The sequence below is a fragment of the Macaca fascicularis genome, chromosome 10 (assembly GCF_037993035.2).
Source record: "Macaca fascicularis isolate 582-1 chromosome 10, T2T-MFA8v1.1".
Classification (NCBI taxonomy): Eukaryota; Metazoa; Chordata; class Mammalia; order Primates; family Cercopithecidae; genus Macaca; species Macaca fascicularis.
In genome coordinates this window covers 4112015-4117651 of record NC_088384.1, presented here as the reverse complement: position 1 = coordinate 4117651, position 5637 = coordinate 4112015, and the positions used below count along the sequence as shown (strand labels likewise).

General features: G+C 47.2%; 1 long non-coding RNA gene across 1 annotated transcript; it reads right to left on the bottom strand.

Moving 5' to 3' along the window:
- Window positions 1-3319: 3319 nt before the first annotated feature.
- Window positions 3320-5274, bottom strand: LOC107131008 (uncharacterized). Its single transcript, XR_001493935.3, has 2 exons — window positions 5202-5274; window positions 3320-3851 (listed from the first exon to the last, which is right to left on the bottom strand). It is a non-coding gene; the product is annotated as an uncharacterized lncRNA (long non-coding RNA).
- Between the last annotated feature and the right edge of the window lie 363 nt (window positions 5275-5637).

Genomic DNA, 5637 nt, shown 5'->3' with positions numbered 1-5637 from the left:
TCTGCACCAGGCGGGCTCTGAGCCCTCCATGCAGCACCTCATTGGACGTCTGCAACAACCCCTTGAGGCGCCAGGTGGTCTGAGCCCTCCATGCAACACCTCACTGGACGCCTGCAACAACGCTTTGAGGTGGGGAGTGAGAAGATTTCCCTCTCACAAAGGAGGAAATGAGGCACAGAGGAGTATAAAAGTAGAACGTTAAATGCACCCCGAGGGCAAGTTAATGTGGAAGAGGATCTGGGATCTCTACATCCTGCCCTGCGTCAGTGTCCAGAGGACCCAGAGGACCCCGGGGACCCCAGAGAGACCACACCGTCCACAGGGACAAGCCAGGCAAAGGGACACTTGACCAAAGCTAGGGGTTTACTCCAAGTTTCACATGATCTTCTGTAGAGCCTGCCCTTTACAGACTTGGGATAGGATTGTGCGGGTTAGAGCTTCAGACACTCGTAACTCCCTCCTCCCAGCCCCATCTGCAGAAGCAGCACCATGGCCAGAATCCAGAGAAGTGGGCTTGAAGAGGGAGCTTGGACAGCCCTGGGCGGGCATCACCTTGAGGACCAGGACAGGCAGGAACTCGGACCCAAGTGGGAACGAGCTGCTGCCCATGGGAAGAGAACCCTGGACCACTCTCAGGGCAGCTATTACTTCCTCACTGGCCCCTCTGTTCTCCAGCCACAGAGCCCTGGTTTGAAAGCAGCGCCCAGGCCAGGCGCGGTGGCCCATGCCTATAATCCTAACATTTTGAGAGGCTGAGGCAGGTGGATCACTTGAGGTCAAGAGTTCCAGACTACCCTGGCCAACATGGCAAAACCCTGTCTCTACTAAAAATACAAAAATTAGCCAGGCATGGTGACGCATGCCTGTAATCCCAGCTACTCGGGAGGCTAAGGCAGGAGAATCACTTGAACCCAGGAGGCGGAGGTTGCAGTGAGCCAAGACCGTGCCACTGCACTCCAGCCTGGGCAACAGAGTGAGACTCTGTCTCAAAAGAAAAGAAAAGAAAAGAAAAAAGAAAGAAAAGCAGGCAGTGCCCACCCTCAAAGTGCAGCCAGGAAAGGGGACAGGTGAATTGGACCCCAGTCAAATGTGCTGGCCACAGCACACTTCTCAGTGACCTTCAGTGCCAAGATTGTGGAGAGGAGACACACGCAGATTCTGACCCACAGATTCTATGACCATTACAAGGCAGTTCTTGCCTAATGCCAGGATGTTCAGGGCTTTCTGTTACATGACAGCAGATAACAAGAAAAGTCGCCAACTACGTGATGATTTCTGATATGGTTTGGCTCTGTGTCCCCACCCAAATATCACCTTGAATTGTAATAATCCCCACGTGTTGTGGGAGGGACCTTGTGGGAGGTAATTGAATCGCAGGGGCAGGTTTTTCCAGTGCTGTTCTCGTGATAGTGAATAAGTCACCAGATCTGATGGTTTTTATAAAGGGGAGTTCCCCTGCATACGCTCTCACTTGCCTGCTGCTGTGTAAGACGCCCCTTTACTCTTCATCTTCTACCGTGATTATGAGGCCTCCCCAGCCATGTGGAACTGTGAGTCCATTAAACCCATTTTCTTTATAAAGTATCCAGTCTCAGGGACGTCTCTATCAGTAGCATGAGAGCTAACTAATACAATTTCTGAAGGGCAGGATTTTTTTTTTTTAATTTTATTTTTTTGAGATGGTTTCTGTCACCCAGGTGGGAATGCAGTGGCCTCTGCCTCCCAGGTTCCAGCTATTCTCCTGCCTCAGCTTCCTGGGTAGCTGGGATTACAGGCACACGCCACCACGCCCGGCTAATTTTTTTGTATTTTTAGTAGAGACGGGGTTTCACCATGTTGGCCAGGCTGGTCTCGAACTCCTGACCTCAGGTGATCCGCCCACCTTGGCCTCCCAAAGTGCTGGGATTACAGGCATGAGCCACTGTGCCCGGCCTGAATTTTTAAATAATTAGTAGCAAGCATTTATATGTCACAACAGAACCATTGCTTATTACAAATGCTCTTACTGCTACGTCGAGCTCTACACCACAGAGCTGATTTCACCCAAGTTACGCCTCTCGAAATCCACATTTTCATGTTCTGAGTTTGCTAAAAATCAGGTGCAGTGGCATGAGATTGGCATCCCCCTGGAGGCAGTCGGTCCGGGGCCAAGGGGAGCGGCCCACAGAATCATACCCTGGGTGGACATTGTATTGCTGATGAGGACAAATTGCCCAGTTTGGCAATCCATGCAGCCCTGGTTCTCCAGATAATTGTTTATGTTCCAAACCATTTTGTACCATGCTTGGCCAGACAAAAGCCTCGTGCTTCTGCCAGTTTGGGTATGCAGGGCCTAATTCCCTGAAAAATCAGTTTGGCCGGCTGGTGTATGGCAATGCCCTTCCAAGGGAGAGCTCTCCAGGCTTCTGTTATTCAAGAAACACTGTCACTCAGCTCTGGAATATCACCCTAATTAAAAACCTCTCTGCTCCAAATAGCTTCCTTTACTTAAGGCTGTTTCTTTCCATAATGACACACACACACACACACACACACACACAGACACACACACACACATACAGACACACACACACACACACACACACAAAAGACAAAAAAGCTGCTACAAAGTCACTTTTTTTATACAAGACCCATATGTCTGAACTCTACCCTGTTAATGAGGCCTACCCAAAAACAAAACACAGAACCCTAAATGGTGTAAATCTGTGAGTTCTTAGAATGACGATAAATATCACCAAAGTATGTTTACCAATACATGTCTTAATAGGCCAGGTGCAATAAAGAGATGCATGAGGATCATCAGGAGATTTGATAAATAAGCTCAAAATAAAGGAAACAAGTGCAAACGGACTTGCTTTATGTCTCAAGGCATTTCTCTGCAGGCTTTCGAGAGCAGAGAGCAGCAAGGCTGAAATCTAGGATAGCATATTGCCTAAAAGCATGGGCTATGAACTCAGGCGCCATGGCCGGTTCAACTCCTCCTCCTTGTGGCTGCATGGCCTTGGGCGAGTTACATAACCATCTGTACCCAGGGACTGAATCCTAGGACCATGTTGATGATTCCACGAGACAACCTATGCAAGGCTCTGAGCAGAGAGCCCGGCTCACAATAAGCACGCAATGAATATTAGCTGATAACGATCTCATCCGATTTCACATTTAGCCAGCAGGGAGTGATGCCTCTATCCTGGAGCAGCCTTGCCAGCGCTGTGCCAGGACTAGCTTGCACCGACTCTTCCAGGATCAGCATTCAGCAGCATCGCTGTGGTTGCTTGAAACAGCCCATGGTGGGAGTATTTACACCAAGAAAATCAGCAAATGCCATCAATCAAGACCGTTTTGTTTTTTTTTCACGGAGTGGCTGTTAAACATTCACCAGCACACCCCTGGGCCCAAGAGAAGAAAGATGAATGGGAACCATGTAAAGGACAACAAGGGATGGGATGGGAGAGGAGTATGGCTTAGATGATGTGACCTTCGAATGTCATTCACTCCTTCTTCATGCCTATTGGATGCCGTGTAGTGCAGGGACGGGTGTGGGCTGCAGAGCCGGAGCTGGATTTGAATTCTCTCATTTCAAGGATGGGAGATCTGAGGCCCACACTGAGGCTGGACCTGCTCAAGATGAGAGAGTTACAGACAGCAGAGACAGGGCTCAAACTCAGCTGCTCTCACTGCTTGGTGGCCTCTCACTTCATCAAGGGGCCAGTCTCATCAGCTCACCCTGACCCTGAAGTCAAAGTCTAAACAGTGCGATTCACTGGTTGCAGTGGTGTGTCTGGGAGGCAGTCTTACAGGGTATGCTCCCTCAGTTGTACTTCTGGTCTTGAGCTTTGTGTCTTTCTGTAAAACTAAACCAAACAATAAGCACTTGAAGCCCCCAATGAGCCCATGTTGTTAAACCCTATTGGAAAACAGGTTTTCTTAAAAAAGGAGAAGAAGGTCGAGCGCAGTGGCTCATGCCTGTAATCCCAGCACTTTGGGAGGCCAACCAGGCGGATCACCTGAGGTCAGGAGTTCGAGACCAGCCTGGCCAACGTGGGGAAACCCCATCTCTACTAAAAACACAATAATTAGCCAGGCATGGTGGCACACACCTGTAATCCCAGCTACTCGGGAGGCTGAGGCAGAAGAATTGCTCGAACCTGGGAGACAGAGGTGGCAGTGAGTCGAGATCACATCATTGTACTTCAGCCTGGGTGACAGAGTGAGACTCTGTCCCAAAAAAATAAAAAAATAAAAAATAAAAGAAGATGAAGAAAAAAGCTTACATTGATTTCCTCATACATTTGCACAAGCTACAGAACTTGGTTCTTTTATTTTCATTTGGAAACAAGTTGAAACAGCCCTCCAAATTAAGAAAACAACTTTACAAATTCAAGTTTTATGTTCTCTTATTTCAGAAATATTCATGGCCTCAATATGTCTCTCCTAAGTACTTATATAAAAACATTCTTCTCTTCCATTTGCCAATTTTTAAAGATTTTTTTTCACTCTACTTACAACAAAGCAATCATTTCAAATTAATTAAGTTTTCATTAAAATGTATTATTGTAATGTCCCAGGTACTGAATAGTGATTTTGTGTTCTGAGAGAACAAGCCTGAAAGAAAAATAGTATAACTTTTGCAAGTAGACAATTTCAACCCAGTTCCGTCCTCTGGCATGAAGCACAGGGGGTTTGCATACAGTAGGTTGAGAGAATAACTAGCAATAATAATTATCAGTGACATGAATCAGGAGAGTACATTTACAGAGGACTTTCAGAAGTTCACAGCTATTTTGCATATGTTATTCCATTTCGTTCCAAGCATTGTTCCATGTAGACCTGTTTATCTCTCTCTTTTATTTTTATTGAGAAAACCAAGACCCAGAAATGTGAGGTCACTCACCAAAGGTCACACAGTCTCAAGATGCAGAGCTGTCATTTGACCCTGGGTCTTTCCACCTCCAGATGCACCTGAGCGTGGAGTGTGCAGGGGGAGGTGGCGTCTGGGTCCCGGAAGGAGCTGAGGATCTCCTCACTCTCCCTTCCTGACTTGTTTATTCTCTTTTCAAAGCACAGTTATTTTCTTTGCAAGACCAACGAGCTCGATTCAAAATCAGAGTCATTTTAACGTTTTAAAAACATCAAGTAGAGCTTAGAAAATTCAAGCACTAGAGGGAAAAATAATTCTCAAGTTATTTAGAAAGAAAATTTACCTTGATTCTGAGGGGCCTTGAGCTTTCTGCTTTTTGCTCCTTTTTTGGGCTATGCTGAGTGGGGGCCGTGGCTGTGGTGGGAAATTGAGAGTTGCATGAGATCTCTAGATGCTTCTTAGGCCCTCAGTGCCACAGAGAAAAGAGGAAAACACTCATCTGGATGATCCGTGTCTTGCAGACTCAGTCTCAAACCCTTTGGGGTGAGAATTCTGAGGCCTGGGGGCATTTATGAGGGAAGCCACACAGAGCGTTGGCCAGCGGGACAAACAAAGGAAGCCAAACCCGGCTCTTTGGTGCAAAAATAAAGTAAATTCCTATTTGTTGATATGGTTTGGCTCTGTGTCCCCACCCAGATCTCAAGTTGAATAGTAATCCCTAATGCTGGGGGAGGGGCTTAGTGGGAGGGGCTTGGATCATGTGGGAGGGGCTTGGATCA